Source organism: Schistocerca serialis, chromosome 5, assembly GCF_023864345.2.
Source record: "Schistocerca serialis cubense isolate TAMUIC-IGC-003099 chromosome 5, iqSchSeri2.2, whole genome shotgun sequence".
NCBI lineage: Eukaryota > Metazoa > Arthropoda > Insecta > Orthoptera > Acrididae > Schistocerca > Schistocerca serialis.
Genome location: NC_064642.1, coordinates 300,858,416 through 300,870,848, shown reverse-complemented (window position 1 = coordinate 300,870,848; position 12,433 = coordinate 300,858,416).

Sequence of the window (12,433 nt, the reverse complement as noted above, 5' to 3'; positions counted from 1 at the left end):
TGGGGTCTGGCCAAAGCGCGTAGCAGCTCTTGAGCACTTTCTCGAAAATGCGAACAGTATACACCCCAACATTCAGTTCACTGTCGAGAGAGAGAATGAAGGATGGGTCCGCCCGCATCTCGTGGTCGTGCGGTAGCGTTCTCGCTTCCCACGCCCGGGTTCCCGGGTTCGATTCCCGGCGGGGTCAGGGATTTTCTCTGCCTCGTGATGGCTGGGTGTTGTGTGCTGTCCTTAGGTTAGTTAGGTTTAAGTAGTTCTAAGTTCTAGGGGACTGATGACCATAGATGTTAAGTCCCATAGTGCTCAGAGCCATTTGAACCATTTTTTTGAAGGATGGGTCCCATTTTTAAATGTTTTGGTACAGCGAAAGCCAGATGGACCTCTTGGCCACTCAGTGTATCCCAAGGCGACGCACACTGGTATAAATCTTTGCGCCCATAGTATTCAACATCCAGTTCAGAAGAGAGCAGTTTTAAACACGTTAGTAGGCAGAGCAACAGCTATTTCCGACGAGGACCACTTTGATACGGAGATTAATTAACTGAAGAACGTGTTCCGAAAGAACGGCTATGGTTCAGGTGATACGATGTCAAGTGTTCCCCAAGAAAATGAAACGTAAAAATCTTGAACATTCACGTGACGAGCCACCGACTGTATTCCTTCCTCTCTGCGGCGCTACATCCAGCAAAATCGGCAGAGTCCTGGGAACGCAAGGTACAAGACATATTTTCTGATCTTCAAAGAAAGTAAAGGAATGCTACGCCCTGTCAACTACGCTCTAGGCCTCTGGATCCGTGGGATTTATAACGTCGCTTGTGAATGCCGAAGCAGTTATATCGGTCAGTCCATCCGAACCGTTTCCGACCGTTGTGTACAATATCAAAGGCATATTTAAAATCGAGAACTGGAGAAATCTACAGTGTCTGAGTGCAGCCTCACAAACAAACACAAAATACTTTTTGCTGAAACAAAAGTTTGGTCCCAGGCTCCTACATAGTGGGAGATCGTAATTAAAGAGGGTGTAGGAATAAGAAAGTGCGGGGAGAATTCAACAACAATCGTGGATATAATATTATCGGACCACGGTAAAGATCTCTTGATTCAGAGAAGGTGCAGAGATATTCGTCACAATGTTTACGTTACTGCGGGTGCGTAGCAGGGACCAGCGCAGACGTTGATACCGTCTGCGACAGCATTACGTAATTACCGACCAATCAGAAGCTGTCTGTAGGCTTTATAAGGCCACTACAGAGGAAGTTTCAAAAGTCAGTTGCTCCTGACGAAGACGATGGAGGTTATCGTTGAAAGCTGGAGCTTTTATTCTGAACTGACGCAGCAATCACTCCGAGAATGCTTTATACAACAGCTCCTTCTCGTGAGATTTCGTTATGGTACTACCTTCAGACGTTTTTATTCTGTCAGAACAGGAAACACAGAATACGCCCAGTTCACATAGAAAGTCAGGCAAAATCTCCGAACGTAAATGCCACAACACTGAACATATTTCATCTGATCCTTTGTTGGGAAGTGCTTCGTCATATTTATTCTCATACTTCCCAGAAGAAAGCATATGAATACTGAATAAATATAAAGATAGCTGCCTGTGTTAACATGCTTCATTGGTTGAAATATTAGGAAGTGGAATACATTTCTCAAAATCCACAGAGATTGTTTTGTTAATCATATATTTGCTGGACTTCAAATGTTCACGGCATTTAATCTCGTAAAACATGTCTGCTTTTCTCTATGTAGTTCATTTTAATCCATTAGATATAGTTTCTGCCTAGTCGAAGTTTGTATCTGTGCATCATCTTTCTCGTTGTTTATCTGTAAATGAAGTCTGGAGCAGTCTGTTCTAAATATGTCACACATTAAGCATGTGTGAGTTTTGGAGTACTCAAACCTTACGTTACAGTTAGCCGCAAAAATCGGTCGATATTGTCGGTATGGCACAGGGTTTGAAGAACTTTTTCTGTGTATGAAACAGCTGTAAATTTCGAATATTATGTTCTTCTTGTAAATATAACCGTTTGGTGTCGTGATTACTACTATCCGATTTGCGGCCTCTCATTGGCTGTATTTGACGAACTTTAAATATGGTTTCTTCTTTGAGTTTGTTTCTTCTTGTAGTATGTTTTCCTCTTGACACCATACGTGCTTTCCCCGTAGTAACCAATACCTTTTTAAGAGTAATAATAAGTCTGTTGGTGAGGTTACAAAATGCAAAGGACGCTGGTTGACATACTTCTACATCCTGCATTTGTCTTTCTCTATTACTACGCATCTTACAGACATAGGGAAAACCATGACACGCAGCTTATTCTGCACTTCTTTGGTCTTATTCGTATCACTGGAATTACAAGCACGTGAGTTTTCTGTATCATAGGAAGCCAATGGGTTGAATCCCTTCTTTAATCTATTCTTTTCTATAAATAAAATATTCTGAAAACATCTTAATTTCAAGCTCTTACCTGTAACATGACTCATGACCTGTCTTTAGTTTGAAGAATCAAAAATATGCCACAAGACTTTTCGGTCCCTTTTACTTATTTTCTGCACAGGACTCAGTTTTCATCTTCGTTTTCTGACATATCTAATGGACTTATTTCGGTTAAGAAATAACTTCATCTAAAATCTCGGTAATAGCGACACATGAGGGTTTCTACTCAGTTTATCGAAAAAAAATTCTCTTGCGACCTACTTTGGATGCACAATGTGTCGCGGTCTTGCGTCGGTCTTTAATTTATTACTAAATGTAACAGTTCGAAATTCGTTTCAAACTGTCGATGTATGGTAAGCATTGGTGGAAAGCCAGTAACATTAAGCTACAGTATTATAAGATGAAACATGAACGGAGAAGAAAATACTTTAAGTAGAAAATGAATCTTGATCGTTCCTCTTCAGCACTGAGTGGTCCTTGATCGCTTTTCTTTACTACATCAAAAATAAAAACTTTAGCGCAGACTTCCGAGATCGAGATCGAAAAAAAACCCTTTTAATGTTACAAAGTGTTTTTCCAAATCAATTTATCATTTTTGCTATTATCGGCCACACACTCAAAGACACTTCACAGGTAAGATTTCATAGTGGAAAGATGTATGAACTCCAATGATATTGAAACACAGACAGTCTAAGAAAAGAAGAACTCTGTTCTGTGTGGAAATATACCTTCGGGCAGTTTTGTTCCTTCAACATTTCAACAATCTTTCATATTTTTTACATCCAAGACTTATGACAGCATGCTTTGCTTACTTATTTCCTCATTGTACACATTTATGGCCTAACAAGGAAACAGTAGGACAGTTTTTTGCAAACATGAACATTAAACATGTGGATATGATTAAAAAGTAGAAAATGTAACGAATAAGAATCACTGTCAGTAAGCAAACGAATACTGTTTTCGAAGTCTTAGCTTTATCAGTTGTTTTTAAATCGCATATTCTCTTGCTTATAGGAAATGTAGATACAAAAAGAAAGTTATGTCGTATTGAAGATTCAGATATGCATTTAAGACCAGAAAAAGTTTGAAAAAGCCCTCCTAACACTTTGTTATTAGCGCAAGCATTGTAATGTTTAAGGTTTTTGTGCACACAATAGAAATTACGAACATAAAGAATTCGTAAACAGTCTAAATTTTAACAACAATATGTTAATCTCTTGAGGCATCTAACAACGCGGCGTCGGCTACGAAACAAAGTACAGCGTAAGTCTGTAGTGTCATCTCGCTTTATTTTTGCCTCCATGGACATTATTTCCTGCCCTTCTCTCAGTACAGTAAACATATGCCACTACACGTTCCTAAATCTTATATAGGTGAACCGTTGTAACGTGTGACTGTTTTAGGCGATCAAACTGTTAGTTGGTTTCAGGGAAACAAATGGTTGCTCATCGTTACAAAAAAAGGTGAATATATTGAAAAAATATTATTTATTTAGTAAATTGTTGTTTGAAGTGCCCTTGATTAATCTTATTCCGTACGTGTGCAAGAATATATGAGGTTGTGCACAATGGTCTGGCATAAATGCTGTTGAAGCTTAGGTGGTGCGCTAATGCAAGACTAATCACTTAGCTAAAAGGGCAACTGTTTTTTCTAGCTTCAGTTGTACGAAGTGTTATACTTATTGCATAATTTGTATGCTGGTTTTCTACGTTAAAAAGAACTTATTGTTCTCATGACAGTAGTCAAAGGGTCTGATATTGAAGATCTTGAAACGGCAAATTCCTTCGATCTCTGCCTTTCTCCCCTTGAAGTCAGGGACGACATGGACGAGGAAAGTGCAGACGAGAATTTTTATGGCAACATCAATGATTTGAATTGGCATCAACTGACAGAAGAATATGAAACAATTGCTAGAAAGGCTAATGAAGATAAAATAACTGGTTTCTGTGATATCGAACGTGAAAATCAAGGGATGAAGACATAAAAATAGATTAAAGAATCTTTAGTAACTGTAAGAAATACTACTGAAGATAAAATAGTTGGTATCAGCAAAACAAAAGAAGTTAATTGATGAAACTACGCCGTTTCACTTAAGCATTGGACAGAATGATTGGCAGAAAATGGTTCGCTTCTGATTTGCCTGAAAGCAATGAAATCAAAAAGAAAATTGCTGAACTGGGTTACACGTTTCAGGGACATAATCATGTTCAAAGTTCCCTGACGTCAGTGAATATACTTCCATTGTTTATCAGTGACGATCTTATTGTATGGATTGTGAAACAAAGTGTTTTATTTGCTGCGTAAAAAGGTAGGACGAACTTTGAGTTACCTGTTGGTAGAATTGGAGGCTTTTTGGAATATTATTGGTTTGTTGCTCCTACATAGAAATGAATGTACTGAGAGGAAAGTGATGATACACACAACTTGCTATTTCAGAATCATTTAAGAAAAACCATTGTGAAGATACCATGCACAGTGTAGATCTAAATGGCAATGTTAAGTTAGATAAGAAGGACAGACCGTCAGAAAATCGTCACCCTATTTATACCACTGTAGAAAGTAGGAGAAAGGAAGCGGTGTAGGTGAAGCTATGACACCGCACTTTGGATGGCTTGGCCTCCAGAAGTTCATTAGGGGAAAGCCTACACTTTTAGGATACAACGTATGGTGCCATAATTTCAGGTTATATTATCTGGTAAATTTTGAGGTTTATCAAGAATCAAAGAGCCACAAAATAAGTACAAAGAAGATTATAGTTTGGAAGGTGGAATCCATTTTCAGTTCACTGATACTCTGCCTAAGAAGGAAGAAAGGTGGCGACCCTTTGTAGACCCACCCTTCACCCCTTGCCAATACGAAGCCCTGCAGAAGCATTGTAGCCATCTCAACTACGTAGCAAGCCACCAGGAAGACAATTGTAGGTACGACGGGGAATGACAGCAATAATAGTTGTCCTAGATTTTTTTCTGTGTCAGTGAGGACAGTTTGGAGAAGTGGGCAGCGCAACAGAGTTCAAAGAAACAGCTGCAGCTCTTCAAGGAAGCATGTGAGCTTCTACAAAAACGACGCCGCTTTGCTGGTGAGTGCAGGCGGTGGCCTCTCGCCATAAAGTCGGCCCACGAGGGTGGCCCAGTCTTCAGTAGCACAATGGCTAGCACCGTGCTTTCCTGAGGGGTATTGTCCACCTCGGATGTGCGACTAACAGGCAGGGGTCCAGCTTTATGACTGCTCTGTGAAGGAGAACATTGCACACCACAGGCGTGGAATGCAATCAAGTTTCTTTGTACCAAGTTTACCGTGGGAGAGCATAGATTTTGGCGGCAGACTTCTTCGCGGGAAGAATACTGCTTTCTGGAACAGTGTTATAAATATACCGTTGGTGCAATTTGCATGAGCAGTTTGGTCATTACAGGGGACAATTTTTGGTGATTCTGTGTAGGAGGAGCGGAGAGGAGAGGAGAGGAGCGGAGAGGAGAGGAGAGGAGAGGAGAGGAGAGATTTTCGTGGCATTCGGTGGAAGTCACCATAGAGGGAGGTACGCTGTGTATTCGGCAAATTGACAGAAAGCCACCACAGGTGACAGTCTTGGTTTTTCCGGCAGACCAGCCATGATTCTCTGCACATCTCGGCACGAGGGTACGAATCCCGTGGCCTTTTGCACCTGCGTACCTATGGCCAGTTTCCACATCATCCGTTGGGCGGTTCAGTGGTGAGCAACACGGGTCCCTTAGCAAACCTTGTCTGAGGATTTTATCTTCGCTCCAGCGAATCGATCTGACCTGCAGCCCTGTATTTCAACCAACCTACATCGTATTGACGTTCAGCAAGCGGTTCAGAATCTTGGTCAGTACCGCACATATGAGTCAGAAAGCTTTGTGCTATTACCTTTAAGGAGGAATCTTTTAGCTTGACTCACTTCACCTTCAATTACTTTGCCAGCCATCATCATCATCTGTCACTGTATTTTGTTTCATATTTCTTTTCTTTTCCATTTTTTAATTGGATCTGTATGCTAATTCCGGGAATTCACTTGTGAGTTTTGTAATAAATTAAGTGTGAAAAGACCAATGTTTCATTTTAATATCCTATTCATTTGACCATTTTGAGTATGATAAATTTTAGTGAGCTTAGGGCACATAATACGGATAGGAAGCTTTACGATGGCTGTGGTGACACTTTTCCCCATCATTTGTTAGCAGACAACTGTTTCATGTCCTTGAAAATAGTGGATAAATTTACTGAAACTGGAATTGGTGTAAGTGGAACCAAGAGAAGCAACAGGATTGAAAATTGCCCAAGTACTGCTGCAATGAAGTAGAGACATAGGGGCCTTTATGAAATATTGCTCTTATGAAATGTTGTGAGACAAGAATTCGCATTTACTTATTTGGTGCTGGAATGACAAGTCTGTAATGACTGAATTATCAAACTGTGAAGGTATAAGCCTCATTTGCGAAGTTCGATGATTCTGTATTGCACTGAAAAAGAAAATTGTTGTTCTTCAACCTCATGTAATCACATTTTACTATTACAGTACGGATGGAACAGAGAGAACGTACCAAAATATGAGCTATTACAGCACAAATATTAGATCCAAGAAATGGTGGCGGCCAATTTGTGGTGGGGTTTAGATGTGGCAATTAAAAATTCATTGATATTGTACAGACTTTGTGAAAATGAGGAAGAGGACCATATGGTGTTTGCAAGAAGCACAGCAAGAGTTCTCTTAAAAAATATGGAGAACAAAACTATAAGGGATGACCAAGTGTCATTCTAGTTGCTAGTGGGATCTCTGGGGTGGTTCGTTTTGATGAAGGGAGCCATTTTATTGTTCTTCAAAACAAAAGAACGAGATGTACTCTACGTAATTCACACACAACTCGCAGGTGCACAAAATTTAATGTAACATTACAAGAAAAGTGTTTCTGTTCTTTTCATTCTAGGAAATAGGACGCATCATATTACATATACACTGTGGTTCATTTGTGCACCAGTTCACATTTTGTAGTGTGTGTTCAGAAGACAATGAAAATCAATGTGGTAGTGCTTTTGTAAGTTATTAAAATGCATCCTAGCAGTTTGAAACATTTTTCTCAAAATAAAAGTTGTCACCACTAATGGGTTAAACTTTTATTCTGCCATATTTATGGTCTACAGGAATTAAGTGTAACTACAAACAGATTACTTCCTAAAATCAAGTTTCTTCTTTATATCGCTATGACAAGCAAAACGATAATAGAAAGCTTTACTGATGTTCGACTACACTCGTTTAGCATCTGAGTGAGTAGCTTCGATAGTAGTGGCCTAAGAAAAAATGGAATGAAGGTGAAGAAATTCTGCTGCAAGTGGTATATACACAGCCGAATTAGCAACAGACAGACGGGGATGTGTCATTGTCTGGAAAATGCTCTCATTTTCCTGTCAGTATGAAACCAACATGCATAAGTCATACGTATTCTTTTTCAGGAAAGACTGGCTTAAGAGAATATAAAGAATCGTTATTTCCTTTTGACTTCCTGATTCCATTAAGCGTTGTGTCGTATTTCACGATACATGTGTGAAAAGAAGTTTTATCAAGGACGTTCGAAGATATCACTGAAAAGATGTGAGTCGCTCCCAAGACCTCATCTTACTACCCTGTCATCATTCGAAAAAAAATTGACCTAGATACCGATTGGGTTCTTCAACCTTTGTCAACCGTGTGACGTCCCCACAATGTTGTTGTTACTGCAAGAGTTCCACATTTTTATTGATTTTATTGAATGCCGTGCACTTAACCAATAATTTCTACGAGTAAAAGATAATTTTATATTGCTGTGAATCCACAATGTCCGATACGTCACAAGCGAACTATTTCTTGCCGATTTCGTTGTCTGTTATAGTGTTTTATTTAACATTAATTATTAAATTATTGTTGACAGTCTAACTCAAAACAATGGAAACAATGTTGGCGAGAAAGTTAATGTTTTCAGTTTTTTGTATTGTCTCGACTGTTGTTATTTGCAAAAGGTTAAATTTCACTTTTCTTTGAACTAAGGTTTCCATCATCGGCATCAGAAATCTGAAAATAAAAAATGAAAAAGAAACATACTGCTCATAGTAACAGTGTATAGTACCCAGAGCCTATCGATTCACTTTGGTTTGTGAGTACATAGCAATCGACAGTCCATGATTAAGCCAGAGGTGAGAAATTGCTGCCCTGTGCTGTTTCGATAAAAGCCTGTTTCAGAATCGTTCCACGCTAATGGACGGGACCGGAGATTATAGAAGTGATGGTGATTAATGGATCCCATCTTGAACAGCACTCTGTAAACGTCAGGCGGGTATCGCAGTTAACGTCCGGCCGAAAGTTCATTCTTTTCGTGGAAGTCTGGCAGTGTGGCAGCTTTATTTCTGATACAGACTGGTAATGCATATTGCCTGGCGGCGAAGAAAATCGAGAGATCACGAATGCGTCTTTAAAGAACATAAATCGACTTCCACCTGAAATATAAATGAAGTGGTCTTACAGAACGCTTAATCTCTCCTGCAACCATCCCCTTTTCAAACATGATAGGTGTAGTGGATATTGAAAAACTGAATCGCTATTCTCAAGAAATACTTTTCTTGAGGTTCTGTTTACATAACATAATTTACATACTTCCGAAAACGGAGAATGGTTTGTTTTCAGGCCTGGAATCGCTAATTTCACAACACTGTTGTACAGGGTGGGAACGAGCGGAGAAGGTGCGGGCATCCGAAATTTAGATCGTCTTGATTATAAACAAAGGTAAACTGGGCAAACTGACCCTGAAGAGGCTTATTGCAATCGTAGGATATGCATCAGTGTCTGGAGAATGGAAGGGGTGACCAAAAGAGCCTTAAGATAAGCTAGCGGAATATCTATGTCACGGCAGCAGTGGAGCGGGAGGGAAGCGTGTTAACTGGACGACCGTTGCCGGGTGAGAAAGAGCCATACGTCCCCAAACTATCATTCGCACGGTCGCCACCGAGGCAACACGTGATTCCTCTCACGCCACCCCACTGTCCGATGAGGTCCAATAAAGGCCACTGGAGACGCCCTTTCCCGTCACCCTTCTCTTACTTTACAATTCCACGCTGAAGGCGTGCGACAGTGGCAACTGCGTCTACATCTACTTGATAACCTTCTAATTCCCAGTTAAGTGCCTAATTGAGAGTTCATGGAACCCCCTTCAGTCCTTCGTCAGTCCCGTCTGATGCTGGTCCCACATCGCACAGCAATACTCCAGAAAGGGGCAAACTCTTTAATAGACCTGCTGCGCCTTCTTAGAGTTGTGTTAAAAAATCACAGTCTTTGATATGCTTTATCCAGAATATTACGCACAGGATGTAGATAAAACCCGCGAACGCTTTCAATTGTTTATCGCACAAGAACCAAACATTGTACAGATATCATACATATGTCATTTTGAAGAGAAATCCTGAAAGCTTTTTTCTTTTCATATACATCGCCACAGCGTAGTTTGGTAATTTGCCAATAGTCAGCGCTAGTAACAAACACGGTCAGTTCAGATGCGGAGCGAGCTTTCTGTGTGTTGGAGTTCGACAGTGCTACAGCTATTCAACAGATGTTTAGGACCAAGTACGGTAAGAAGCCACCAACTAGGAAGGCCATCTACCACTGCCACAACAGATTTGTTACGACGGGTTAACTGTGCCCGGCAAAGAGAAGCGGACGTCCCAGTGTGAGTGAAGTGAATGTGCAGGGCGTACGAGAGATATTCATGAGGAGCCCGAAGAAATCGGAACGTAGTGCATCGTGTGAACTCAAAATGGCTCCAATGACAGTGTGGTAAGTCCTGCGACAGAAGCTGTCTGTGAAACCATTCAAATTGTATCTAGTGCACGAGCTCAATGACGGCGAAAAAGACAAGAGTTTTGAGTTTTGTTCGCAGTTGCAACAAATGAATGACGAAGCCACTTTTCACACTAATGGTAAAGTGAACAGGCATAATTGTCGAATCTGGAGTACAAATCATCCACAAGAATGCACTGACTATGAACGTGATTCCCCAAAGTTAAATGTTTTTGTGCCTTGTCACGTCGAAAACTTTACGGGCCATTCTTCTTTGCCGAGAGCACTGTTACTGGGTATTCCAACATGAACATGTTGCAACAATGGCTGATACCTCAAATTGAATCTGACTCTCCGTTCATCTTTCAGCAGGATGGGGCTCCATCCCATTTTAATCGTGAAGTTTGTAGGTACCTGAAAACGGAGCTGCCGCATGGATGGATCAGCCGTGCTGCAAAAGTGGATAGTTGTTTCACGAAATGGCCTCCCCGATCACCAGATCACATTCCCTGTGACTTTTTTCTTTTGGGACACATTCAAGATCTAGTGTATGTACTGCCTCTGCTATGTGATGTAACGGAGCTCCGGGAGAGAATACGGGAAGCGACTGCCGCAGTCGACGATGCCATGCTTGGACGAGTATGGCAAAAATTCGATTACCGTATTGACGTCTGCGGGGTCACTCATGGTTCGCATATCGAATGTCTGCAAAAAAAAAAAAAAAAAAAAAAAAAAATCCTTTCATAGTTTCTCTTCAAAATGCAATATGTATGACATCTGTACAATGTTTAGCTCTCGTGCAATAAAAATTGAAAGTGTTCCCAGACTTTATGTACACCCTGTATATGATCGTTCCTTTTTAAATTATTCTCAGTTGTAATCCGTAAGTATTTAGTCAGATTTGCAGCCTTCAGATGTGTGTGATTTATCGTGTAACCGAAATTCCACTTTTCGCACCATACATGTATTTTGTCTATATCATTTTCCAATTGGTTTTAACCATATGAGGACTTAACAAGACCTCAAATGACAGCATGATCTCTAAACAATCAAAAAGGGATGCTCACACCGTATCCCATGTCGTTTATGTAGACTAGGAACAGCAGAGGGCGTATAACAATTCCTCGGCAACGCCAGTTATTACTTCTGTTTTACTCGATGATTTTCCAGCAGTTACTACGAACAGGGACCAATCCAGTCGCCCAACTGAACTGATACTCCGTAGGCACGAAATCCGATTAGAAGTCGCTTGTGAGGAACGGTGTCCAAAACCTTCTGGAAATCTAAAAATGTGGAATCAGTTCCACACTCCCTGTCGCTAGCACTCGTCTCTCTGTGACAATAAAGTATATTTTCTGAATCCTTGCTGATTGTCTGTCAATAAATCGTTTTTTCGACGTAATTCATAATTATCAAACACAGTACATGTTCCAAAATCCTATCGCAGATCGACGTTAGTATTTTTTGTTTTGTTTTTTACTCATCTTCAGTCTTCTGACTGATTCCTCTCCTGTGCCAGCCTCTTTATCTCGGAGTAGCACTTGCAGCCCAAGTCCTCAATTATTCGCTCGATATATTCCAATCTCTGTCTCTTCAGTTTATACCATCCACAGCTCTAATACCATGGAAGTTATCCCCTGATGTCTTAACAAATGTCCCACCGTCCGGTCCTTTCTTGTCACTGTTTCCCTGTTCCTTCCCTGTACGATACTACAGAGAACCTCCTCATTCCTTACCCTATCGGTCCACCTAGCTAGCAACATTCTTCTGTAGTACCACATCTCAAATGCTTCTACTCTCTTCTGTTCCGATTTTCCCACAGTCCACGTTTCACTATAATACAATGCTGTGCTCCAAACATACATACTCAGAAATTTCTTCCTTAATTAAGGCCTATGTTTCACATCAAGAGACATCTCTCCGACAGTAATACCCTTTTTTCCAGTGCTGGTCTGCTTCTTATGCCATCTTTGTTCCGTTCCTCATGGGTTATTTTACTGCCTAGGTAGCAGAATCCCTTAACTTATCCGCATCGTCATCACCAAACCTGACGTTAAGTTTCTCACTGTTCTCATTTCTCTCACTTATCATTATTTTTGTCTTTCTTCCATTTACTCATACTCATTATACTTGTCATTCCATTCAGCAGATCCATAATTCTTCTTCAAGTTTACTGA